The 27,765-nt window shown below is 45.5% G+C and overlaps 2 long non-coding RNA genes across 2 annotated transcripts; one reads left to right on the top strand and one right to left on the bottom strand.

Annotated features, from left to right (window-relative positions):
• Positions 1-872: 872 nt before the first annotated feature.
• On the bottom strand, positions 873-27,765 carry LOC116659719. The gene is made up of 5 exons (XR_004315066.1): positions 27,639-27,765; positions 25,086-25,087; positions 23,484-23,499; positions 5,828-5,833; positions 873-882 (listed from the first exon to the last, which is right to left on the bottom strand). It is a non-coding gene; the product is annotated as an uncharacterized LOC116659719 (long non-coding RNA).
• LOC116659720 lies at positions 3,620-22,715 on the top strand. Its single transcript, XR_004315067.1, has 4 exons — positions 3,620-3,898; positions 11,150-11,153; positions 19,255-19,259; positions 22,705-22,715. It is a non-coding gene; the product is annotated as an uncharacterized LOC116659720 (long non-coding RNA).

Genomic DNA, 27,765 nt, shown 5'->3' with positions numbered 1-27,765 from the left:
AGGGAACAAACTATATGTATACTACCTTGAACTTGAGAGTAGGTTTTTGGGTTTTGGGGGGTTTTTGTTTGTTTTCTTTTTTTGTTTTTAACCAGGGGATGAACAGAAACTCTCCAGAATATCAACTCCAGAGAGCAGTTCTCATGTATTTCACTCTTTCCTGGGTATGTAGATGACCTCATTGAATGGTTCTGTGACAAATCGTTCTTAATTATCTTTTTCACCAACTCAACTTGCCAGATTTTATAATTAACTATAGAGATACATACTTAGGCTGATTCTCAGAGTAATTACAGGTCAGTACAGGTTTTAATGTGTTACAGAAGCATAAAGTAACTTGTTTTTTAAAATAAAAATTGTGACCACACAGTTACTTTATTTTACCACAAGAGGGCACTCTGGTGCCATTGAAAAGCAAACGGTTTCTTCCCCTCGTGCCCTCTCATGGTTGGTAACGAAGTAAACAATTTAAGAGAAGCCCATTCTGATTTGTAATATTTTGTTACAAATATTTAAATGTTTATTAATGTAAAGGTCTCAGAAATGTTAGACACTCTTTTGTGACTTAATCCAGTCTCATGTGCTCGTGTGTGTGTGTGTGTGTGTGTGTGTGTGTGTGTGTATGTAGAATCCAAACACCTTTCAGGTGACTGGCACCAACCAGTGACAAAAATTTTCACCAAAAATAAAATGAGAAAAGTAAGGATATGTGTATATCTATGCATATATGTCAGTGCATGCATAATCACTTATTCAGCAAGTAGTTATTGAGCAGATACTATGAACCAAGCATTGTTCTAGGTACTGGGGATATGATGCTGGGCAGGAAAAAGGCGCAGTGCCCGCCGTGATGGGCTTTTCAGTCTGGTAATCTGGGACAGCCTTACTTGACAAAATATAAACTTGGCATCCCGAGATTAGAAAAAGTATTTTACTGATCTGTGAAATCTGAAGTCTGAAAACATACCTAAGGGTATCTGTCCAGAAAAAAGCCATTAAGTCAATGGGTGCAGAATAGACCCACATTTTTCCAGATCTGACCACAGATGGTCTGATTCAGCACTGTCCAAGAGATTTTTCTGTGATGATGGGCATTCTGTATCTGTGCCGCCCAGTGTGTTAGGTAGCCCTTGCCACATGTGGCTGTAGGTCACTTGAAATTTGGCTCTTGTGACTTGAGGAGCTGCATTTTTAATCTCATTTAACTTTAATTAATGTGGATAGTGACCTGTGGCTACTATACTGAACAGTGTGGATCTGGTTGGTCACATTGGAGCAATGAGTTGTTTTGCCCTTGAGTTTCCAATATGCCCCATACCCTTTGGTTCCCTTTTGTTAACTCGAAGAGCCAGCCCAGCTTCTATTCACATTGTTTGCCAGGTTTCATTTCCCAGGAGAGGGCAGGATTGCTTTGTGAATCATTGTTGATGAGCTTCAGAAGCATTGCTACACATACCGCCTTCTCTTTGATCACAGAAGACAACTATGTATACTTTGTGCCTTTATGTGCAAGAGGGTAAACTGGTTGCAATATTGAAAGACTGAAAGCTGTTTCTATTGGGAAATATTGAATCAGCAGAATTGAAAACAGAGCTGTGTGGTTCTAATGGGAATGTAATTTCTTCTGTCACTCAGTGCTCACTCAGTGTTCATTGTGTGCAGGACGGTCATCATGCCAGGCTCTGTAGGGAGACATCAAAGAGACGCTCAGCACATGTTCTTGAATGGCATTATTTGTCTCTATTGACTCTTTTAGGAATTTAAGAGGTTCATAAAATAGTGAACAGTTCAAGTCCCCAGCAAGAAGTCTAGCAGTTTACTGGGTGGCCTTGGAAAGAGGCAAGTTGTGGATCAAAGGTTTGGCGCCTTATGCTCAGGTGGTTTTCATCAGTGATGTGTTGGTATGGATCTTGCCTCTTTCTTAAGCCCAGGGGCACCACTTGGCCGGACAACTGGCCAAGGGAGGCAGGAATGCTATCCAAACCCAAGCTCTTCTCCCGCCTTGTGCTCCCACTTCTGCTCTCTGCTCCTTGTCTCTTTTACCCTGTGCTGGGAAACAAGCTGCTGGACAACAAGCAGCTAGAAAATAAGCCACTCCTAAATTTCCATGAGCTTATAATATTATATTCACACTTGCTTGCTTAAAATGCACATGCTTGATTTGTTTTAACGTTTTGCGCAGTAAATGACCTATAGCACGTATTATGCTAAAGAAAATTTGTGGTGAGCAGCCTGACATTGACCATAAGGGCACGAAGGAGAGCAGATATTTCCTTAGGGTGAAACAATGGACGGTGGAAAGCCAGATCATCCATTAACAGAACTTTGTTCTGGCATGAAAGCATGCTGTTGAACCCAGGGGAGGTACTTGCTATCTTGAGATGTCCCAGAGGCAAGGACAGGATAGACTCAGAAATTTTGCATACCCCCAGGAGGGTGATTGTTCCTGGAAGGGATGGGCCTGAAATTAATCAGTTAACCCGCAAGCAGAACTTAGTGCTTTATCCCGTGGAATATCTAAAGCCCCACCTCTCTGATCACATTTTTTTCTGAACTGTATACTTCTAATAAATATGATGTCGACCAGGCTTTTGGGGCTCTAGATCCAAGAGATCTTGAGTCCCCTGTCCCATCTTTGCTCTTTACTTTGTCTCTTTGTTTATTAAGTCTTGCGTTGCCCTTCGCCAGACACAATCCCGAGCTGTGCTGGACGCAGCAACCCTGTGCATCCAGGCACCCCAGCTTTCCAGAGCTTCTGCCCTGTCCCCAGCCCTGCTCACCCTCAGTTCACCCAATCACCGCTGCCAGAGGGCTGTCAGCTCACTGCTCACAGACCCTGAAGAAGAGGTCGCTTACCCACAGAATAACATCCCTTTGTGTAAATTGGGACTTTTCCCTTCTTTTTAATTTAGCTTCTCTGTGTTTTCGGAAAGCAGAATATTGTTTAATGTTTGTTTCTTAATTGGACCAGAGTCTCTTTGGTGGGGAATTTAGACGGTGGGTGCTGGGAGGAATGTTCCAGGGGTCTGCTGTCTCTGCTGGCCCCTCAGAGCTGCCCGCGTCTGCTACGTTCAGATCTGACTGTCTCCTCGCTTGATCTTGGGCAGCCTGACGTCCTGGGGTCTGAGGAAGAGGGATAATTATTATAACATTTTTGGATTATGGTGAGGATTAAACTTCATAGTATGTACCAATGTCCTAGCAAGATACATGACACAGAGGAGGGGTTCCATGTGTTAACTGCTACTTTTATTGTTGGTGTTATCCTTTTTCATACTACTTGGTTTTTGGTGGTTTTTTTTTTTTTTTTTTTTTTTTTTTTTTTTGCTTTTTGCCTTTTATATCTTATGTGAATTGAAATCAGTTTCTCTTTAGCCCACCATGATCATATGACCAGCAATTCCACTCCAACATACAAATCCAAGAGAATTGAAAACATACATCCTCACAGAAATGTGTACATGTGGGTTCATAGCAGCATTATTTCTAATAGCCAAAAAGTGGTCACAACCCAAGTACCCATCAACTTATGATGGATGAGTGGATAAACAAATTGTGTGTGTGTGTGTATTTTTATTCACCCAGGGGAATATTATTCAGCCATGAAAAGGAATGAAGATCCAATCCATGTCACAACATGAGTGAACTTTAAAAACATGTTAAGTGAAAGCCAGACACAAATGGTCATATATTCTTTGATTCCATTATTTGAAATGTCAGTTTTAGGCAAATCCAAAGATACAGAAAGATTCATGGTTGGCAGGGACTAGGGAGAGGGAGGGTTTGGGAGTAACTGCTGATGGGTAGAGTTACTTTTTGGGTGATGAAATGTTCTGAGATTAGATAATGGTGATGGATGTACAATTTTGTGAATACACCAAAAACTACTGAATTGTATGTTTTAAAACCATGAATTTGATGTATGTATTATTTCTCAATTTTAAAAACCTGCCAGGAATATCTCAAATTTTCTACAAATTCTCTCAGTTCTTTGCTCATATGTTTATATCAATGTAGTTTTAAAAAATTAATTTGAATTCCCTTTTATAAAAGATGTGGAGTTCTGCACTTTAGGGTTTCCCTCCTTTCAGTACTCTTGGGGTTTATTCCAAGATTTCATAGCTTCATTTTCTGTCAGTTTCTTTTTATCTCTTGTGTTTTCCTTTCTTCCACTGATCATCCCAGTTGGACTCAACTGCAGCTGCGTCAGACCCCTCCTCCACTTCCGGGGCTGCCTCACGTCTGTTTCCGGGAACTCCGATGTCACGGGTCATCATGTGAGCAGCCGCACCCCTTCCCAGCGGTCTCTCAGGACAAGATGCACTGTGGGAGGCTTTACTGGTCTGATGATCTCTCTCTGTTGCTTTAGTGTCTGTGTCACAGCTCGTCCGGGTAAGAGAATCCTCAGTTCATTCATTCACTCAACAGCCATTCACTGAGGGCGCCCAGTACGAGTTCCTTGAGGGGGGAATCCCTGTTCCCGGAGCAAGTATCATTAGTTGCTGAATACCTGGGTGCTGGGGCAAGAGCCGTTGAATGAGAAGAAGGACCTGCCAGCCTGGAGCTGACCTGCTAGTGGAGAGGCAACAGACATCAAAACAAGACCTTTCACCTCTGACCTGGAGGTGACAGAGGGACCTGGGCTGGCAAGGGGTGAGGAGAGCTGCTTGAGACGGGGTGGTGAGTTGCCCTAGAAGATGCCAGCCATGTGAAGGACCAGAGGAAGAACATTCCTGGCTGAAGAAACAGCAGATGCAAAGGCCCCGTGACAGGAAGCGAGCTCAGAGGGTTTGAATAGCAGAAGGTCAGCGTGGCTTCTAGCCAAGAGCTTAGCGGGTGAGGGGATGTAGAAAATGAAGCAACTGTACGTGAGGCAGGGTCTTACAGACCATGGTGGAGAACTTAGATTTGGATCTAGTAACAAACAGAACCCACTGTAGGGCTAATTCACATTTTTCACGAATCTCCCAGCAGTGGTCTTCCTCATGTGTTTGTACCTAATTTCTTACACCATGTTTGGCATATTCATAGTCAGCACTGGCTTCAGTGGATGGATTTATTGAGAACATTCTGTGCCAGGAAGTGCGCCAGGCCCTGCACCCGAAAGCTGTCTACCTTGCCCCTCTTTAAGAGGGCTCTGCAAACATGCTCATGCTCTCTGGCAAACGCCCGGAAAGATCCAGGCAGAACTTAGTCATTTGTAAACTCCATGACTAATTTCTCTTGTGGCTCCCATGATTTCTTCGAAATTCTAGTCATCTCGTGTTTATAAAATTAGTTGGCATTTTAATTCATATTTGAGACATAACCAGCTGACTCTGCAGCCCTTTGACAACACCAACATTGGACAACAGGGGCTTGGGGCCTGGTTTCCGTCTCATTTTCTCAATGTGTCTGTCTCTTCCACCTTCCTTACAGGGGACAGTTGTCTTTGTTTCTAGTTGTTACAGCCTTTTGCTGGGAGACAAGAGGCTATGATCTCTGCTCATTAACTTAATAGAAAAAGTATAAATCTATCCTATAAACCATTGATGCTCTAACCTCCCTCTTGCCTCTGCTTAAGTCATTTGGCTCAGCTGTATTAGTTCCTATCATTCTTTCAGGGGAAATACTGCAGCTTTGAGAGGTGTGACCATCAGAATCTATGAATTGATGGCTTGACATGTGTTAGTGCTGGAATGCGGCCTGACTAATTAGGTACTTAAGTTAAAAGGAAGTGTCAACTTTTCCACAAAGCTTTACAGATTTCCATTGGCTGCTAGCCCTTGCATCAGAATTTCTTTTCTAAAATAAATAATTTGGAAGGCTCTTATCTTTACAGTCAGACACACAGCTTCAGTTCCTCCTGCCTGGGAAAGTTAACTCTCCAGTTCAGTCTCCAAAAACTCATCAAACCCCTCATTAAGATTGTAAGGCCACAGTAACATTGATTAGATGCCTCTTTTTTTTTTTTTTTTTTTTTTTTAATGCCATTGTTTATCTTTCTTGCCTTATTTTGTTTGGTCACAATCCTTTAACATTCTGGTTCCCTTTTAGCTGTTTCACCTTGGTAATTCTTCTGTTTATTCTTTCTTCCTTTTTTTCTCACTTCATTTCAGAACTCCTTTCCAATGAACCTGCTTTTTCTCGTGTGAGGATTGCAGTTTGCAGGTTGAAAGGCTTTCTTGCCTGAAACTTTGTGATACTCCGTGGTTATTTCAAATCCTCTCTGAAGCTGAGGGGAATGGGTGGTAAAATCATGCAGTTAGACAGTGGATTCATTGGGATTCTTCAGAGAAACAGAACTAATAGGACACACACACTATATGAGGAGATTTATTATAATGAATTGGCTCACACAATTATGGAGGCTGGAAAGTCCAAAATCTTCAGAGCTGATGTCCTAGTTTGATTCCAAAGGCCAGAAGCTGCTTTAGAATGAGGAAGAGCTCATGTCCCAGCTGGAATGCCATCAGGCGGGGGAATTCTCTTACTTGTGGGAGATCAGCCTTTCGTTTTCTTCAGGTCTTCAACTGATTGGATGAGGCCAACCCACACTTGGGAGGGCAGTCTGCTTTACTCAGGTCCACCTATTTAAATTTAAACTCATCCAAATACGCCCTCACAGAAACACTCAGAATAATGTTTGACCAACTATCTGGGCACCCGGTGGTCCAGTCAAGATGACACACAAAATTAACCCATCATAGGCAGCTCTTGCTTTCTCAGTAACCACACAGTCCTGGGCTCAGGGTTATTTGTTGTTTGATATGTACAGAAGTTGAACCAAAATAAGAAGGACTGGAATCTCAGTTCAGAGCTAGGATCTTATTTGTAAGTTTTACACCCCTGGTTTCACAGCTTGGTTGTGTAACCTTCCCCATGTTTTGTTCATGCTCTTTTTACTGGCATCTGCCTCCCGTTCCCCACAGGAATTGTTCCATATCTTTCCATCTTCCAAGGTCCCTTCCCAGCTCCTGCCCCTTTGATTTCTGCTGAACATCTGGCCTCTTCTTCCACAGGTGGGAGAAACTGAGACTCAGAGTGTAGTAAATTTTGCCTAAGGCCACACAGCCATTGAGTGGTCAAACAGGGATTTAATTTGAAGCGATGGGGCTTGTTAGTCCTGAGAGCTTACTGGGTGCTAGGCACCCTCTGTTTTCCCAGCATCTCCAGTCTACGCTCTGCCTCTGTCCTTCCCATTTCTAGAAAGGTATGTCATGTTCCAGCCAGTGTTTCCGTGCCTCTCTCCACGCAACGCTGGCTCCCATCTCACCGTCTAGTCACAGGCCTTTGGCACTTATTTTCTCCTCTTTCTTGTTTATTTTTCCCCTTTATATTTGTGTTATAGAAACACAATTCTGTTCTTTCATCCTCAAAATGCTCCCTTGACTCTATGTTCCTCCAGATAGAGCTACTATAGATCCCTCATTTTCCTCCTCTTCTTCTTTTTTTTCTTTTTAACTCTAGATCTGCTCATCCATGAAAAAATTATTCTTGGCAAAGTCATGGAAAGCATCCTGTTTCATCAAACAGAGTGGCTGCTCTGCTTGATTCCATAGCATTTCTCACCACTGACCACTGCTTCCTCCAGGAACTCTTGTTTCTTTTCTTGCACTGCTTTCCTCCATTTTCTGTCCAACCCTTGCCTCAGTGGTTCCCATACTTGGCTGTGCATCTGAATCACTTGGAGGGCTTGTTAGATGGCAGGTTGTTGGCCCCACCCCAGAGCTTCTGACTCAGCAGGTCTAGGGTGGGGCCCAAGGTTTCACATCTGGTGGAAATCCAGGTGGTGCCAATGGGTTCCACTTAGTGATGGATTCCAGGTGATGCATGTGGTCTGCTGCAGGCACCACACTTTGACGCTGACATTGCTGGCTTTTCAGAATGTTCTCTTTTTGTGAGCTCTCCTTAGTGTCATTCTGTCTACCTCATGGATTCTGGTATCATCTATTTTCTGAAATTCTGCCTCTCATTTCCACACCTCTCCACTCTGTCAGGTGGATGTGCTTTGAGGTGGTTGTGTTTCTTGTAAGGGGCACGTTCAGCATTTGGGATGTAGCAGTTCTCTGTTGAGCCCTGTGCTTTGAAGGATGTTTGGTCCTGCCTAGCCACCAGAATAACCAAAGCAAACACCCCTGCCCCCTTATTTCCAAATGCCCGTGGGGTGTGTTGCTGTCCCTGGTTGAGAAGCACTAGATACCCCCCATCCTGCGCCTCCTGTATCCTAGCACCCACCTAGTCAGTCAGGCAGAGACCTCTCCCTTCTACCTCAACCCTCCTCACTTTTCATTGCTCACCAAATTTCACCCATTTATTTCCAAAATAGCACTTAATTCTGTTCCATCCTCTGCATTTCACATAGTGTAGTTAAAAGCACAGGTTTTGAAGTCTGGCACCTCTACAGGAGTTCAAATTAAAATTTCACTTTGACCGCTTAGTAGCTGTGTGACCTTAGGCAAGCTAACTAACCTCTCTGAGCCTCCATTTCTCTGATCTGTAGAAAGGTCACCCGCTCCTTCACAGGGTTATTCTGAAGATAAGCAGTGAGAAATGCTGAGTTCTTTTCTCTAACAGAGACCGGGCACTCAGCAAAAAACAGCTGTCTCTAATGGGCCTGATCATTTCTACCTCAGATCGCTGCAGCTGCTCCCTTCCTGCCTCCGATCTCCGTGCCCCAGCCTTTGCTTGTACTGCTGTGGAAGTAGCTCCTAAAAGGTTTTAAAACGCAGAGGTCACTCTCTGCACCTACAGTTAACCTCGACTCCAAAGCTCTTTGGAAATATGATTCCAACCTAATTTTCCAGCCCTCCTCGTGTCTGTCTGTCAACCCGCCAGCTCTGCTCACCCACCTCCCGCAGCCTGCCGGGGCCAGCGCATGCGCACAACACACAGGCTCTGCGGCGCTCTGTGAATCCACTGTCCCCACCCGCCTCACATCTCCCCTGCTCCCCGCTGCCCAGGAAGTGCCTGTCCTTCTGGGCCCGCTCCTGCCCCTTTCCCTCCCTCTGCGGAGTCTTTTCTGTATCTGCTTCCCTTCGCCTTGGGCTCCCACCGTGCGATGTGTGCGCCTCTGTTTTGGCTTGTGTGTTGTTTTCAGCGGATTTCCGCTTTCTCCTTCCTTCTCCGAGCGAAGTGGTGGAGAGGCCTCGGGCTCCGGGGTGACACACGTCCTGGGCTGCATCCCTCGACTCAGCCACTCCAGGCATGTGGTGTTGGCACGCAGCCCCTTTGTTCACTAGCTGCATGGGTTCTCCCATTCCCCTCCCTGACCAGCCAGATTCCATCATTAAAGCACCTGATAACAGTTCCCGGTAGAGACTAGGTTGGCAAAGCGCCACGGGGTGCTCTCCACCTCCCGCAGACATTTCCCCTTTGAGAGGCACTGGCCAGGCCATACCTATGAGTCTTCCGTTGCTGCCTAACCTGATTACCACAAACTCAGTGGCTTCGACAACTCGTTTATCGTCTTACAGTTTGGTAGGTCAGGGTCTGGCGCCAGTGAAATCAACGTGTCAGCAGGGCTGCGTTCCTTTCTGGAGGCTCTAGGGTACTATCTGTTTCCTTGCTCAATTGGGTTGTTGTCAGAATTTGGTTCTGTGGGGTTGTAAGACTCAGATCCCCAATTCCTTGCTGGCCGTTGGCTTGGGGCCATTCTTGGCAACTTGCAGGCTCTCTCTGGTCCTTGCACGTGACTCCCTAGAGCACAGAACCAGCCACGGGGACTCAAATCCTTCTCACCCTGCAGCTCTGATCCACCCTCTGCTCCCTCTTCCATTTACAAGGACCCTTGTGATTATATCGGAATCCAGGATAATCTTCCTACCTCAAGATCCATAACCTTAAGTACATCTGTAACATCCCTTTTGCTAGGTAAAGTAACATATTCTCAGGTTCCAGGCACTATGGTGTGGGTATCTTTGAGGAGCCCTTAATTCTACCTGCCACACCTGTCATTTCTCTAAGCTTTCTGAAATATCTCTATGAACACTTATTCCCTTCCTTGACTAACTCATGGTCATTTTCTCCCAAAGAATCCTTTATTTCTGTAATACCAGACAGCTCTTGTGTGTGGTGAGTGAGGTGGTTATCGGTTGTTTTTGGCTGGTCCTCCTTCTTTGGGTGATGGCACCCTGACTTCCCTTGGGGGGAACTGTCTGGCCCTCATTCTCAGTGTAGTTTACGCGATGCTGACCCAGCTGGTCAGCTCAGGGGTGGGCCCTGACCCAGCCTTGAACAGCACAGCTTAAAAGTGATTGGGCCAAGGATGGGGACCTGACCCACGCCAGGCCAATGAGACACAGTCCTGGGATTTTTGCTGGCCTTTCCCCTTCCAGTGGGACAGATAACTGGATAAAATGTCAGCCCAGAGGTGGAGGTGGTTATCTTGACATCACCAAGGTGGAAGAGGACCTGCCAGAGAATGAGGCCAACTCATATCAAAGTAGACCTCAGAAATGGAAACTAATAGTTTCCTCCTTACCTAGTTTGAGCCTCTGGATTCAGAACTGCCTGAGGCCTGGTGTGCACCGGGTGTTTTAAGTTCTATGAGCCAACAGATTCCCTTTTTTGCCTTAGCAGGGTTAAGTCAGGTTTGTGATGGCCATGTATCCTGACTAAAGCAGTGAGTGAAGGTGGAATTAAAGGACTTATATGTTCAGATGTTGTGGCTCTATCTTCCCCATGTCCGCCGAGATTTTGTTGAGTGACCTTATATTATTTGTGGTGCTTGTTCTTATTTCTCTGGAGTTTCTCTGAGGATCAACAGCTCCTACAACTTAGTGGAAGCACCTCTCTTTAGTTTCATCTGGTTTCAGTTGTAGGTCATTCATTTTAAAATTTTTAATTAATAATTCTCTGCCAAGCTGCAGTAAGGGGATGTGTCTGCTTCAGCAAGACAATGAATGCTGGTACCCATGAAGCAGGGCAGAGTTCTGAGGGGCTACCCCACCCAGCAAGAAGGGAGAGGAGTCCTGCCCACTCCCCCTTCGGCCTGGTCCTGAGGCAGTCTGCCAACAGATGCAAGGACACGGGGTCCAAAGAGAAGTGTGCATCCGGGGAAGCCCCCCACGTTCGAGGAAAGCCAGCAGGGTGGACAGGAGGCACCAAACTCGACCAACAAAAAAACTGACGTGGGAGAAAACATGAACCAATAGATAAACAGAGCAAGACTTGTTAATAAATCTAAGAGGCCACCACCTCATACTTATAGGCAAAAGCTAGGTACCATGGGGACTGTTGAACATTAAGAAGTGATTGCTTTCTAAGAAATGATTTACTCCCAGTCTAATTTAACATTTCAACAAATGCTCCAAAACCATGCGAAAATAATGTGCTAAGCACGGTGGTCTGCACACTCTCAATAAATGTTAGCTGTTATTCAAAGCTATTATTCAAACAAAAAAAAAGCAAGTGGAAGAATGATATTATGACACGTGACTATATTATTAAAACAGAGAAACCTGACTTTCTTCCAACTTTCTATATAGACCTACGTGTGGGTAAATGCCTAGGAAGGGCCTAGAAAGAGAGGCCCAGGGTGGGGAGTGAGGAGGGGTCTGCAAGGATTTTCACTTCAGCTGTATGATGTATGATTTTTTACAGTTGACCATATTCAAGTCCAGTATTATTTACAGTTGACTATATTCAAGTGCAGTATTAGTCTTTTAATTAAAATTTGTTTAAGTAAATAAAATCCCACAAAAGCCTACTATTACAGGATAGTCTGTAATGGATTCAGTTTTATCCTCTCAGCACCAGTATAAGTGGCTTTTGAAACATCTTTTGTGTTAATCCTTGTTAATTTATAATTACCATGTAAGTCAGTGTTTTTAAGATGCAGGGTAAAATCCATGAGGGCTGTGAAACCAGTGTGGGGGGTTTCAATCAGCACTATGTTAAAAAGAAAAAAAGACGGAAAGAAAGGAGGGAAGGAAGGAGGGAAGGAAGGAGAGACAACAGCAGAGCAGAATAAAATAAAATATATAGAATAAAATAAAATAAATCTGTGTCCTTCACAAGTTGTAAGGATAAATGTTACTTTGTGAAGCTTTGTATGGCTTACTTGAGGAGGGGAGAAATTAGGCTTATTTATTTATTTAATGGAGGTTCTGGGAATTGAACCCAGGACCTCATGCATGCTGAGCACACACTCTACCACTGAGCTATACCCTCCACCCACTACTTTGTGAAACTTTGTGATGTGAAATGTATTTCTTGCTGTGGCTTATGACCCAAAAAATTTGAAAAAAGAAGAAAAAAAACAACACTAACTCATTTTCTTCCTGACTTTGTGAGGCTGCTCAACAAGACATTTTTTTTCTTTTGTGTATTTGCAATATATATTACCTTCAATAATTAAACATTGAAGGAAAAAAGCCAAACACTGCAAATTTATTCTTGCCATTTTCTTAACAAGTTCACGTTTCAAAAGCAGAACCAAAAGAGGTTGTAAGTATTGATGTAGGAATTTAGTCTGCTCCTCGTATGCGCTCATTAACACAGTCACAGAATCTCTCCAAGGAAGGTTCAGGAGGTTTCTTCTGGGTTCCAAAGTGCATCATTCCTTTGTAACTTAATGTGGGAACTAGCAGCAACTCAATGACCCGGCAAGAACTTCTTCTAGCCTGGATTTCCTATTGCAAAATATCAGAGAGAGTGACACTTAGAATCATGAGTATTTTAGATTTGTTAATAGGGGATCAAGAAGTCATACCATAGAGATGGGAAAATTCAGCAGGTGAACTTACTGAAGTCGTGTGCCCCAGATGGGCATACAATTTGCTGTGCAACACTGTAGTTACACTTACCTGTGTAAACCTCATAAATTGTATTAATCACGCAGAATGTGTTTGACGAGAGAGTTTCTGAGCTGAACACACATGACACACATTTAAACAAAGAGACTTAGCCGTCCCTTCTCTTGCTCTTCTCCTGCTCCCAGCCGGCCCTCATCCCTCATTTTCCCTCGAAGCTGAGAGCGGATGACGCGTCTGCTGCAGTGCAGGGCCCGTGGCTGGGCCCTGGATGAGCCCCAGTTTGAGGGAGTGAATGAGGCACTAACAAGATCTTGTTCCAGTAAGTCTGAAGCCGGATTTAGTTACCTGTCATCTCTGTTTTCCACAAAAGAGAACAGCTTAAATAATTTAAAATCCTAAGAAACTGTGTTATTTTTATAACACATGACACTGTGTGTGTACGTACTTGTGATTATTTTTTAATGTCCTGTTTGATACTGTTTTCACTCATTTTCTGCAGTCTTATTTAGTGTGCTTAATTATCTGTTCTTTGTCTTACTGCGAGTGTTTGGGCTATTTCCTTTTGATAGAAAAGGAACTGGAACTAAATATAGATGATCATGTTATTCAAACCTATTTTTACTCATGAAAGTGGAGCTCCTGTTGTTTGGCTTTTTTTTTTTTTAACATTTTTTATTGATTTATAATCATTTTACAATGTTGTGTCAAATTCCAGTGTTCAGCACAATTTTTCAATCATTCATGGACATATACACACTCATTGGCACATTTTTTTCTCTGTGAGTTATCATAACATTTTGTGTATATTTCCCTGTGCTATACAGTGTAATCTTGTTTATCTATTCTACAATTTTGAAATCCCAGTCTATCCCTTCCCACCCTCCACCCCCCTGGTAACCACAAGTCTGTATTCTCTGTCTGTGAGTCTATTTCTGTCCTGTATTTACACTTTGTTTTTGTTTGTTTGTTTGTTTTTGTTTTTAGATTCCACATATGAGTGATCTCATATGGTATTTTTCTTTCTCTTTCTGGCTTACTTCACTTAGAATGACATTCTCCAGGAGCATCCATGTTGCTGCAAATGGCGTTATGTTGTCGGTTTTTATGGCTGAGTAGTATTCCATTGTATAAATATACCACATCTTCTTTATCCAGTCACCCGTTGATGGACATTTAGGCTGTTTCCATGTTTTGGCTATTGTAAATAGTGCTGCTATGAACATTAGGGTGCAGGTACCATCCTGAAGTAGATTTCCTTCTGGATACAAGCCCAGGAGTGGGATTCCTGGGTCATATGGTAAGTCTATTCCTAGTCTTTTGAGGAATCTCCACACTGTTTTCCATAGTGGCTGCACCAAACTGCATTCCCACCAGCAGTGTAGGAGGGTTCCCCTTTCTCCACAGCCTCTCCAGCATTTGTCATTTGTGTGTTTGGCTTTAAGAAACAGTAAGTCCTAACGAGAAAAGCCACAGCCAGTCCTGCCTTATTTACTACTGAAGTAAACCCCACCCACCAGCGTACTCAGAATCACGTTCTATTTCCCGTCCATTCCTTGGTGTAGTCTACTTTTGGGGAAAACCTCCATTTTGGGGTAAAGTGGACAAGCTACAGTCAATAGAATGAAACAAGATTATTTTCTCACACCACACACAAAAATAAATTCAGAATGGGTTAAAGGCTTAAATCTAAGACCTGAAGCCATAAAACCTCCAGAAGAAGACACAGGCAGTACGCTCTTTGACAATGGTCCTAGTAATATTTTTTTAGATCTATCTCCTCAAGCAAAGGCAACAAAAGCAAAAATAAACAAATGGGACTACATCAAACTAACAAGCTTTTGCACAAAGAAGGAAACTATCAACAAAATGAAAAGGCAGCCTACTGAATGAGAGAAGATATTTGCAATAAGGGGTTAATATACAAAATACACAAAGAGCTCATACGACTCAATATCAACAAAACAAACAACCCAATTAAAAATGGGGAAGGGGGGAGGTTGTAGCTCAAGTGGTAGAGCACATGCTTAGCATGCATGGGGTCCTGGGTTTAATCCCCAGTACCTCCTCTAAAAATAAAGAAATAAACCTAATTACCTCCCCCTAACAACAACAAAATTACAAAAAAAATGGGGAGAAGATCTTAATAGATATTTTTCGAAAGAAGACTTACAGATGGCCAACAGGCACCTGAAAAGATGCTCAACATCACTAATCATCAGGGAAATGCAAATGGAAAGCACAATGAGATACCATGTCGCACCTGTCAGAACAGCTACTATGAAAAAAGACAACATGTAAGTTTTAATGAGAAGGTGGAGAAAAGGAAACTCATGCCCTGTTGGTGGGAATGTAAACTGGTACAGCCAACAGGGAACACAGTACAGGGATTTCTCAAAAAATTAAAAATATAACTACTATATGATTCAGCAATCCAGCAATTCTACTCCTGGGTATTTATCCAAAGAAAACTAAACACTAATTAGAAAAGATATATGCACCACTGTGTTCATTGCAGCATAGCCAAGATATGGAAGCAACTTCAGTATCAATAGATGGATGGATTAAGAAGGTATGATTTATACACACATGCACACACACAATGGGATAGTACCCAGCCATAAAAAGAATGAAATCTTGCCATTTGTGACAACGTGGGCTGGACCTAGACAGTGTTATGCTGACTGAAATAAGTCAGGCAGAGAAAGACAAATTAGTGTATGATCTCACCTACATATGGAATCTGAAAAACAAAACAAATGGAAAAACATAACAAAACAGAAACAGAGTCATAGATACAGAAAACAAACAGGTGGTTATCAGAGGGGAGGAGGAGGCGTGAAATAGATGAGGGACACTAAGAGGTACAAACTTCTAGTTGCAAAATAAAAATACTCAATTTTGGATTCACACTTCTCATGGTATTTTGCTGGTAATCATTCTTACGGCAGGGCCTGAAGTGGCTAAAAGCCTTTGATGTGCTGGTATGACTGGGGCTGGGGAAGCCCCTGTGTCCGGGCTTGAAGGGGTAGCAAGGAGTTGAATCCTGAGAAAATACTCCCCTTAGCCCTCAGGTACAAGTGTGGAACGTTCCCCTCCCCCAAGGCCATCACTTCTCTAGGTGTCTAGGGACCTCCTTTCCTTGAAGAGACTTTATACCTGTCCTGGGACATTAAAGTGTAAATCAGAAAGGGACCGAGTCTTGGGCACAGACAGGGGCCGCTTGTCTAATGGTGGGGTAGAGGATGGCTAATGGATGACAGCTGGTATTGAGAGTTTGTGGCTCACATTGTTGTTTGTCTCTCCACAGCGCAGTCCAGATTCCTTTTCCCTTCATACCCTGTTGGAAGGACTCATCTCCAACAAGAGAGACTGCATATACCAGATATCCCCAGCCTCCACAGCAGCTAGGGGAGGGAAGGAGATGTAAAGAGAAGACTGCTTAAACGTGTCTAGGAAAGAGTTTCCTCCCTGCTAAAAAGAAATATGCACAAGAAGAGCTCTTCTTCCCCATCTCCTTTCATTCTTCTTTGGATGCAGTTACGTGAGGATGTGATGTCTGGAGCCGTGGTAGCCATACTGCCTCCATGAGTCGACAATCCCAGTCCTCTGAGATGGCAGAAGAGACAACCTGGGTCCTTGATGACATTAAACTGCCAAACGAACCTTAAGGCTTCTTTATTAAGATGCCATATAAAACTATTAGGTGTCTCTGTTCTTAAGCTATTTTTAGACAGATGTGTTACTTGCAACTTAAAGTGCTATAACAAGAAGTCAGTGGGAGAACCCTTAGGCCCTGCTGGAGGTTGCTGCCCCCTGGGGTGGAGGCTGAGGATGCTGACTTAACTCCTGAGCCAGAGGCTCTCTCAGGTATAAGGCCCCTTATCTTGGGCTCTGCTGACTTCTCCCTGCCCCCACCCCATTCCTACTGTCCTCCTAGTCTCTGCCCTCAACAGCCTGAAAAATCTTTTTCTGGTCTGAAGGTATAAATATCTGATCCATATTCATCATGATTTTTCTGTGCTCTGAATTTTCTCAGGGCCTAGGCTTTTAAAACTAAAAACAGACTCCTTTTTATCTCCTTCTGCCATGTATTTTTTAATGTACAAAATAGCCTAGATGCTTAAATGGGGAGAAATCCAAGAGGATGTATATGTGTGGCAGTGGAGGGTAGAGGTGGGGTGGGGGAAGGCGGCCGCTTAGGTGAGGGACTGCTGACTATGATCTAGAAAACTGAGGCTCAGAGAAGGCAAGTAGGACCTCAGGACCACTGTTGGGGACGGACACTAGGCATTGAAGGGGGAAAAATGTGGGGGATGCTGGAGTTCTGAAGTGGAAGACCAGCCTAATTGCTGTGAAACAGCAACATCTCAGAGCACATGGGGGGGGGGGGTTCAATTCCAGAGATGTTCCAGAAAAGAGAAAGCTCTCCTTTCCTTCCTCCTCTTACTTGGCATGCTTCCTTACAGGACCTGGAAGGATTTCAGACTCTGTCCATCCTGGGGCCTGAGACAGAACTGAAGAGTCATCATTGGTAATGTGCTTGGAACTGTGCCTGGTGCGGAGTGAGCGCTGTATACGTGTCTGTCTGCCTGCCGTTGTTAGGCTATTACCGTAGTTCCCCGATGACCACGCAGATGGACCTGGGCTTTTCATCTGAGGAGCCGCTCGGCAGCAGTGGGAGTGCGGGTCTGAATTCTGTGCAGATGGTGCGTCTCCACTCCAGCCGCTGCCAACCTCACATGACTGGATCCCTGCGCTGCCTGTTGTAGAACTTACTTTCTAAACTGTAGGAGGCTGAGGCTCCCAGGCTCCAGCCCTTCCTCAGAGTAGGGCAGAGTGGGGACAATGAGGTGTCTGCCGTGGGTATCCCCACAGCAAAGAGCATCCAAGACCCCTCCTGGACAGAGGTGCAGAAGGAGGGTTTCGGCTCTTTGGGAAAAAGTGAGGAGGATGGAGGCTCTTATCTGGGGAGGAGGCTCTAGAATACTGAGGAAGCTTCAAGAAATCCCAGCTTACTGCACTTTTGGAGAGCACACCTGCCACTATGAAGAGGGCTGGTTTTCTCATGTTCCAGCTGGTGTGGGACCTAGAACTCCTCCTAGAAGGTTCCTAGGAGTCTGAGTTAGGGCTTCCCTGACAGTAGGGGGCTCCAGTTACCCATATGATAAGTGTAAATTAAATGTTTCATTATAGGAGATTTGTTTTGGTAGCATTATTGGAAGTAGAGTTTAAGATATATGCTTAAGTATCTTTTACAAAGGATATCTTAAAGGATTGTCATTATAAAAAGTGCTTGGAAAAAAACAGCCACTACTTAGAAAAAAATAACCCCTACTTAGAGTATCCAGTATCTATCAGATATGCAGAATGAGATAATTATTGAACATTTATAATATCATTACTATCAATATTTATAGAAGGTTTAATAAGTGTCTGTGCCTAGTGATTTACATTCATTATCTCATTCAATCTTCATAACAACCCTGTGATAATCATAACCGTAAGTAACTAGAGATGGAGTCATGGTCCCCTGCCCAAAGTCACACAGGGCTCTTCTCCAAGCCTGCCTTGGCCCCAGAGCTGTGTTCTTAGAACCATTAGAAATTACTATCAAGAATCATCCTTTTCCTTGTGAATAGTCAGTCACAAGTATTCTGGAAACCACTCAAGGCTGCTATGGGAAGTCTCTTGTTTTGGACTTGGAGGGGCCAGGAGAGAATATTTATCATAGTCTGGTGTAGAAAGAAAAACAGAGAATGATCTCATTTGTTTTGAAATCTAAAACCAAACTGTCAGGTGTTCGAATCATTTTAGCCAAAGCGGATTTTTGTCTCTGTTCATTTGGCCCCTGCAAGTGCATTTTGCGGTGTCCGTGTTTTCAGACCCAAAGATCCCTTTTCCTGCCTTGTTGATTCAGGATTAGACCAGGAGGTGGGAAACCTGGATTCCAGCCCAGGCTGCTCTCTGGCTCCTGGAATATTCGTTTTCCTGTGAGTTAAAGTCGGGGTATAGCATCACCCCATTCAGAGCTCAGGTTGGCACGTCAAGGGCTGCACAGACACGCAGCATCATTGTTGTCAGGAAGATGCAGAGGGGAAGTCTAGGCACTTGATAGAGAGTAGTTGTGCGCAAGATCCACGCAGCTTCCTTTTGAGGGGGACCAAGTGAGGGAACATGCATGCTTCTGAGCGTATAAAGCTCTGCAGAGGTATTATTTTTGAGACTGATGCAAAATCCCAGGCAGTGACGTTCTGGTGACTCAGCCCAGTGGGTGGAAGTGATTTTAAATAATGACAGTATCAGCCGTCTTCCTCCTCCCACGGTGTCACACGCAGCACCACAAACTCGCTGGCCCTGCACCCACTGAGTCACCTACTCTTGTCGGCCCCGACATGCACGAATGACACACGGAGGTCACAGTGCAGCCCTCTGAGCCAAGGGGGTAAAACCACACATCTGCCAAGCAGTGTCCTTCCTTCTCTTCCCCAGAAACCAAGCTCGGATAAACAAGGGTGAGAAAAGGTCACCTTGTACATCCCCCAACTTTAAATAGTCCTTTCAGAGTGAAGAGAGGTGTAATTATCACTGCCACCATCAGGGAAGAGGACACTTGAGTTAATTAGAAAGGGAAGCCGCCCAATTTCAGTTAAAAACATTTAGAAATGGGTAGCATTTTAGAGAGAAGGAAACTGCAGTGACTGGATCGGGCAGCTTACAGGTGTCTCTTTTCAGACAGAACAATAAGGAATCAGCTCAGGAAGAGGGTGCAGGCTGTGGCTGGGTTTGGAGCTAGTCAGTTTCTCTGTGACCAGCGCGGAGACTGACTCACGGGAACCGGATCAGTGCCAGGTGAGTCCTGTGTCTCCTTTGCCCTTGGTGCCTCCAGAGCTGAGGGGCCAATCAGGGACTTTGCTGGGGCTTCTGAAGGACTGCAGGGACCCTTGAGGTAGGGTGGGAGGACAGAGGAGGGTAGTTTCTTAGAGGCAGTGACCTCAAGAATAAAAATAAATTGAAGCTGGGAAGGATGGTGTTGAAAGAGAATTGAACGCTGAACACAGAGGCCATGGCTGAGCCTTGGGTTCCATCCCTTGCCTTACTCATCCCAAACCCTGAGGCTCCAGACTGGGAGATGGGACCAAAATTGATTTATTTTATGTGCATGATTTTAAGGAACATCTGCTGTGTACTGTCAGTGTAAGCAAGCAGGACCCTGTGGGGCCTTCCTGGGAGAGACCCCCCCCAACCCACGTCCTCTGCTGTAGCTCCTCTCTGAAGCACCCAGATAAGGATCTTATGCATGTTTCCTGAGTTTTTCAGAGGCTAAAAAGCATCACCAAATGGAAGCAATTAACTACTTGATGACCATGAGCACGTAGCCCCCAGGCCTTCTGGCGCCTAAGGATTGATCACCATCAACCAATTAGAATTGTTCACAGCCGATCACTTATCTGGGCTGCCCCTCCCTCACCTGGCCTTTAAAAAGGCTCAGCTGAAACCCTTCAAGGAGTTCAGGGGCTTGAGGGCACGAGCTACCGCATTCTCCTTGCTTCCCCCTTGCAATAAATTTTTCTCAGCTCCAAACTCCCATGTTTTGGTTTGCTCAGCCTCACTGTGCGTCAGGCACATGAACTTGCGTTCGGTAACATCAGGACAAATGCAGATTAAAAACAAGAGGGTCAATCCTCCCTGTTGAAAATAAAGGAAGTTTTCTCTTTCCTCCTTTTCCTTCGAGCGCTGACTTGAGAAAACTTGTCATTGTAGGCACCTTCTCCCTTCTTTTGAAGACTAGCTTGGCATTTTTGTCTGTTTTATGACCCAGGAATGTATTCCTCAGGGACCTGGGAGCTATCTCTTTGAAATGTGAACACACAGGAGATGGGCCCTGGTCTACCAGCTTAGGTGGGAGACTAAGAGCTGATCTGTCAAGAAGCAGAAGTTAGTTTTTCCTCTGGATAAAGTCAATTACCTGACACAGCCACCCCAATTACCGCGTAGAGTTAGAATGAACTGTGTGTGACCAGTGGTGCATCAAGCCTCTTACTTGAGGACAAGTGAAGGTTTATCCTGAGAACATGTATGTCATGGTTGTCGCTGTGGCTCCAGTAAAAGGCGGGGGTGGGGGTCCTTCTGTCTCTGTAATTCTTAGCGGATTCCCTGTGCTGTGCATCACATTCTGGTTTAATGCTTGTGCAATAACAAAACTGATTTTGTTCTCTACTCCCTTTGTGGAGAGAATTTGGGGTTGGGAGAAGATTTTGTTTTTAGTTATATTTCCCCAACAGTACCCACCACATATCTGTTCTGTGCCCGACAACCTGCACTCAGTCCATATTTGTAAGTACAGCATTCACCACCTTAGCTTTTTATAGCTAAACTTCTCTCAAAAGACCCAGACATTTTCCGATAAGTGATCTTAAAGTTCAGTGAAGTAAGGATCAGATATTTCTACTCTCATTTTGTGGTGGTTCCAGAAGGTACAGGGCTTGTCCAAGAGCATGCAGACTGGAGGAAAGCAAGGGACTGTTAAATCCCTGTGCTCCAGGACGCTCCTGCACCTGCTGCCAGGTCACCCGTCCCACACAAACCCACATCACTGGGATTTTCACTGTATTACACTATTATAATTTCTTTTCTAATCACTTGCAATATTCAGATTTCCCCCAAATTCCTGGTTGTGGTCTGCTTTATCACATGTGATGAATTCTTAAAGATGCAGCTTGGTCCATTTCTAGGTATGTGTGTGAGAGAAATGAGCATATTTCCATGACATGACTTGTACATTAATGCTCATAGCAGGTTTATTCATAATTGCCAAAACGTGGAGACAACTCAAACACCTATCAACAGGTGAGCAGATAAACTAATTGTGATCTATCCATACAGAGGGTTGCTTCTCGGCCATTAGATGATATCAACTACTAACGCAATAACGTTAGTGAGTCTCAAAGACGTTGCACTGAGCTACAGAACCCGACATAAAAGAGTGGGCACTGCATGATTCCACTTAGATGAAGTTCTATAATAAGCCAAACTAATCTGTAGTGATGAACAGCAGCTGAGTGGTTACAGGGGGAGGGGGAGAGGTTGACTGCAAAGCATGAGGGGACTTTGGGGGCCGGGGTGGAAATGTTCTCTGTCTTGGTTAAGATGGAGATTGCACAGGTGTATCCATTTATGGAAACTCAGGCTGTATACATAAAATGGGTGTAGCTAATTGCATCTATTTTATACTTCAGTAAAGTTTATTCACAAAATCTTTTTTTCTTTATGCACAAAATTTGAAACTAAAAAAGCAGTTTGCTTTCTCAGCCAAGGTGGCCTGGTTCCTATGATGATGAGAGTGTGGCTCTTCCGCAGAGCCCTGTGGGTACGTCACAGGCTCAGAAGGGCATTAAATTTACCCTAGTCCCCTCCTCATCTCTGAGAAGAAGTAAACAGGGGCCTGGCTCGTAATAACACGCAGCTGGGAGTGGTGTGTTCCAGCGTTTTTCTCTGGGGAAAGCCTGCCCTGTCAGAAGAATAAAGTGCGGCCCACAGCTGGCAGGGCTGGTGATGAATCATGATTTTATAGGCACGAAAGCTCTGTGATTCACACGTGTCAAAGTTGATACGAAGATTAAAGGCTCCCTTCGCCAAGGAGGGGGAATAGAAACCTCTCTCTTTAAACATTACACTTCTTTAAATTAAAGAAGTCACTTCAGCTCCTCCCCAATTATTCATTTGGGAGAAATACCTGTCAGGTTTTATATTTGGTTGAGCCAAATCCTTCCTCAGAACAAGGCAGTGTAGGGTGTAGGAAGATCGCCTAACTCTTGTCAGGGTTCACTTAATGTGGAGAGGAAATCCCCTTTCCATTGTCACGTGAGCCATGGCTCCTGCTGGGTGAGGGCAGGGACATGGCCCTTCTCTGACTGGGTACCACCCCCAGTTATGGGGCAGGCAGAGATGGGCCTGAATTGTAACTCAGTGTTTAAAACTAGACATCGTTAAGCCAGCAGAGGTCTGAATGGGATCCTAGAGAGATTTTTAGAGAGGCCTTTGTACATTCACCAGATTTCCATCTGTCTTTAGTGTGGGCTTCATGAAGGCGTGGGAGAAAGCGACAGAGCAGAGATTTGAGCGATGCGTCTGGAAGCCAAGGAACACCAAGGATTTCTGGCTGACACCAAGAGCCAGGAGGGAGGACCTCTGAGCATCAGAACCAACCAACTCTGCCAGCACCTGACTGCAGACTCCTAGCCTCCAGAACTGTGGGAGAGTACATTTCAGCTGTTCTAGCATCAGTTTGTGGTCCTCAGTTCTGGTAGCCCTAGGAAGCCAATACAGCAGCCCTAGCAGCAAGCTCCCCAACACAGGAGCCTGGTGTGTCTGAAGAAAGGCTGGAAGGCCGATGCGGCTGGAGGTGCTGAGGGGGAGAGGGCCTCCACGGTGCCCTGTGGCTGGGCTGCGGGCTGCAGGGACCAGCGTGCCGGCGATGCCCCCAGCTAGCCGTGGGGGGATGCTTCCGGCCCCGTGCTGGCCTGTGCCACGGGAGGAGGGTTCACACTGCGTCCCGGGAGCTGGATTCAGCCTTCACTCCATCTGCTTGTGGCTGTGTAACTCACATTTCCACTTTCCTTGTCTGTAACACAGGAGGATGCTCATGGGAACAACTCTGGGGGTGCTAGCAAGGAGCAGAGGAAACTGAAAGCCTGCTATGAGGCCCATGTACCAGGGTGTTAGATGCAACAGAGTTTCAGCAGAGACCCCCCACCCCCCACCACTGAAGGGAAAGAAAAACAGCACGCTGCTTAGCTATGCAGGCCCCACCAAGAGATGATGAAATCAGTGTGGAGGACGCAGAGGTGAGCCCCTCACCTGCCTGGGGCTACATAAGACGAGGCTGGGGGACCCAGCAAGAGACAGGCAGAGAGGAGCAATGTAGAGCTGTGGGGGCATGAGGCAGCTGCTGCTCCACTCACCTGCCAACAGGTCCCCACCCCCGTCCCCACAATGAGCCTAGTGAAACTCTGAGTCTTCATGACAGCCACAGAGAGCTCGACAGGTGCCCTCTGGAGTTGGAGGGACAAAGGAGCTGATACTCGAGCCACATTTCAAGCCATAAAGGCAGAGCCTACTTGGAGTGGCCTACGGTGGCAGGGTGAGGAGAGGGGTGTGTGGCAGTGAGGCGCCCTCAGGACCGCAGGGCCCAGGAGGGCCTCCCTATGGAGGCAGGAGGACCACAGAAGAGCTGGTGCTGAGTTATCTCGAAAGGGATTCTGTCCCGAAGTACCACCTGCAAGGGGCAATGTGACCCCAACAGACGCCAGGCTCAAGGTGGCGTGGACGCCAGAAGTCAGGGATGGGAGCCGTTATAAGTGGGCAGCTTGAGTAGCACCTGCTCTTATATTTCCACAGAGGGATCTGCAGAAGCTCCCTGGAGGAGAGAGTAAGCTTTTGGGCGGGCCACACCCAGGCACTGCTTCCAGAAACCTGCGCTGATCGGGGACTCTCCTGGAGTTCCCTGTGCTCCCTCCCTGCTCCAAGTCTGCAGGGGCCCAAAGAGGCTCTGAGCAAGGTGAGGAACTGGGGAGAAGTCCACCATGCTCCTCCTCCCTTACTGTGTTTCTTTGTCTGAGTCAGGCCTGAGTTGTAAAATTGGATGTAGGATTAGAGCTTTGAGGTGGACTGAACCGGACTCTCCAATACCCGAGAAAGGAGACTATTCATCAACAAATAGAATGATTGGAAAAGCTATGGGACTTTTCTTGGAATTCATCCAGGGACAGGGAACAACCACGTGACAGCAGCTGCTTAGAGAAGCAGTGATCAGAAAGAATCAAGATGTATTTCTGTTTGTACCATGCTGAGTCTTACTCTAAAAAAGAGCTTAGAGGAATGTTAACCTTAGCACCTCCTTTCCGGAAAATAAAATGATCAACAGAGCCCATTCTCTTTATTGTAGCCAAACATTCACATATGGGACATGTTTCAGACAATTATTAAATATGGGGTGCTAGAAACCATTGTTCTTTTTCATTAATTTTATTTAGATTAGACCCTGACTTAGGAATAGGAACAGCCCAGGGTCTCAGATTTCAAAGCCATGAATTTCAAGGACTAAGACTGGAAAACCTGGTCCCCAGGAGGTCTGCAGGGGTGAGCCAGTGGGGGTAGCACCTGAGGCCCCTCCTGGGTCTGGGGGCTAGAGAGGGGAGGGTCGCAGCTGCAGGTTTCCACAGCCCCCTTCCTCAACTGTCCCCCTCCTTTGAATTCCTTTGACAATACCCCAGTCACTGATTTGGCACTTATATCCTGTCACCTGTATGCGGTGCATTGATTTTTACTGTATAAATACTAACCATAAACTCCTTCAAGGTAGGAGTCTTGCTCTGAACATTTTGTCCCCATTTTATCAATTGCTCCAAATAAGGCGGGCCAGGTAAGGTGCTGGAGCTGGATATGGGAATAGGAGGCCTGGTCCACCTTCCAGGAGTTCACAGTTGGCCAGGAGAGGTCGGTAAGCCAACAGGAAATTCTGGCTGCATTTGCTCTGCGCTGTGCACTGAGGGTTTGGCGCCGTCTCGTGTCCATCCTCCCCCACATTTTCTCTTGGAAACCTTCCCGTACCTGATAGGCTGTCTCCTCTCAACTTCAGAGGTGGCACCTGTGGCCTGGGCCTCAGGGATTGGCAATCCTGCACTCATTTCCTCATTCACAGTGAGTGGACATGTGACCGTGGAGATGGCCAGCTGAGGGAGCCTTGTGCCTGCTTTCCTGCTGACCTTGAATGCAGAGGCGGGTGCGGCAGGAGCTGCTACAGTCGGCTCGCCTCCAGCGCCCGGGTCTGTAAACTCCCCTCAGGTGCTAGTCTGGGCTGAGTTGTCTACCAGCCAATGGAAGATACAGAGGTCTCATGAGGGGTATGGTGGGATCACATATAATTACATGTCACAAGTGTGTGTGTGTGTGGGTGTGGGTGTGTGGTGTGTCTGATGGCTTCTAGGAGGATGGGACACCTAAGCCAAATCTTGAAGGACGAGCAGGAGTTAACCAGAGCTGCTCCAGGCAGAGAGTGGCAGGTCTGCACTTGCATCCTGACATCAAAGTAGGTGAAATTCCAGAAGCCTTTAGGATCTCTGCACTCCCTTCCACTGCTTCCCCAAACATCTGAGGGAAAACACTTCCAGGAGATGCTACTACATAGATGTGCAGAGAGAAAACTGACTAAGATTCCTGAGGACAAAATCAATCCACTTTCTGCATTGCTGGTTTTTTTCCCTGAGCCTTTACTATGTTATGGTGCATCCAACAACAATGCTTTTCCGCAGAGCACAAATTATACTCTCTCTTGAAAAGCTTTGTAAGTTTATGAAGTGCACTTCTCCCCGAGGGTACTAAATCACTCGGCAACGCTCACATCCTGCCATCCTGGGTCTAACTGGCTACACTGTCATAAAACCCAAACTGTATGGTATCAAAGACAATATAAACACACTCTGTTGGGCAAATAATAGCATGATGGATTACTGCAGACTTATCAATAGTTCCTGCATATTTCAGCCTTCTCCATTTGGCTCTCACCCAGTGATATTCTGTAGTTCACTGGACTACAGTACAGATGGCCTGGATCGGAGCAATGTGTGACGAGGGTGTATGCATGTTGGAAACCTCCAAGAGCTGAGGCCATTTTTATTAATGATGCCATGGGCATTTGCAAAGACCTGGATGGACAGGCAGTGGCAGGAACAGGGAACTGGGATTTCATCCTCAAGGTAATAGGAAGCCTCTGGAGGCTTTTAATCTGGGGGTGGGATGGGAGGCGCCGACTTTAACCAGGTATATTTTAGAAAGCTCATGCTCCGGAGAGAGGATTTGAAGTGAGGGTTGTTACCGGAGACAAACCAGTCAGGAAGCTATTTCAGTAAGGGGGGAGGAATCATTTAGGGTCTGAACTTTGGGAATGCAGCGGCCGTGGGAATGGAAGGAAGGTATGGAGAGAAACATTTAGGAGGTAGCACTGATGATGGACTTGGCTCTGCAGCAGCTGTGGGGGTGGGAAGCGGGAGCGGGGGGGTGAGAAGATGACGCATGACTTCTGGCCTATTCAACAGAGTGAACAGCTGTGGCCCTGCAGTTCCCAGACAGCTGCCCAGTGGGAGCCATGAGGAATAGAGCTCAGTTTGCATCCTGGCTGTCAACTGCTTAGTACAATGGCCTTGTGCAAGTAAGGTCACACCTTTGAGCCTTGGTTTCTTCACCAATGAAATGGAACGATACTGTCTTGCCAGTATAAAGTGACTGGCACATGACTGGTGCTTAGGAAGTGGGAGCGACTGCTACTGAGATAGAGAACATGGGTGGAGAAGCCACTGGAGGAGAAAGACAGTGAGTTTCACTTTAGAAACGTAGCACTGGAGTTGACGTGGGCAGCTACGTGGGAGCATCCAGAAGGTGGTAGATACACAGGTATGGAGCTCAAGAGAGAGGTCTGGGTTGGAGAGAGAAATTGGGGACCATCGAGCTTATGGAATTAGACCAAGGGAAGGAAGCAAATGAGAATAACCAGAGAGCATATGGAGGGGGAGAAATTGCCTGAGACCCTCGAAGTGAAGGGAAGGAGAGCCAGCAAAAAGCCTTGTGATGAGAAACCAGGAGGCAAACTGGAGTCAGAAGACCTGGGTTTGAGTCTCAGCTCCATTGTTTACTGGCTGTGTGATCCTGGGCAATCTATGTAAACTTTCTAAGCCTCAATTTTCTCATCTGTAAAATGGGAATGCTATTAATAATGCCTACTTCAGAAGACTTTGGTGAGTTAAGGTTTGTAAAATTGTTTTTTTGAGCTGAAAGTTTTCTATGTGATCATTTTGTAAGCAAGCAGGACCCTGTGGGGTCCTCCTGGGACAGACCCCTACCCCATACCTCTGCTGTAGCTCCTCTCTGAAGTAGCCCAGATAATAGTATCTCATGCATATTTCCTGAGTTTTTAGATGCTAAAACCACTACCAAATGGAAGCAATTAACTACTTGATGGCCATGAGCACATAAC

This window comes from Camelus ferus, chromosome 25 (genome assembly GCF_009834535.1).
Source record: "Camelus ferus isolate YT-003-E chromosome 25, BCGSAC_Cfer_1.0, whole genome shotgun sequence".
NCBI lineage: Eukaryota > Metazoa > Chordata > Mammalia > Artiodactyla > Camelidae > Camelus > Camelus ferus.
The sequence above is the reverse complement of the archived record's forward strand: the minus strand, read 5'-3'. Positions and strand labels throughout refer to the sequence as shown.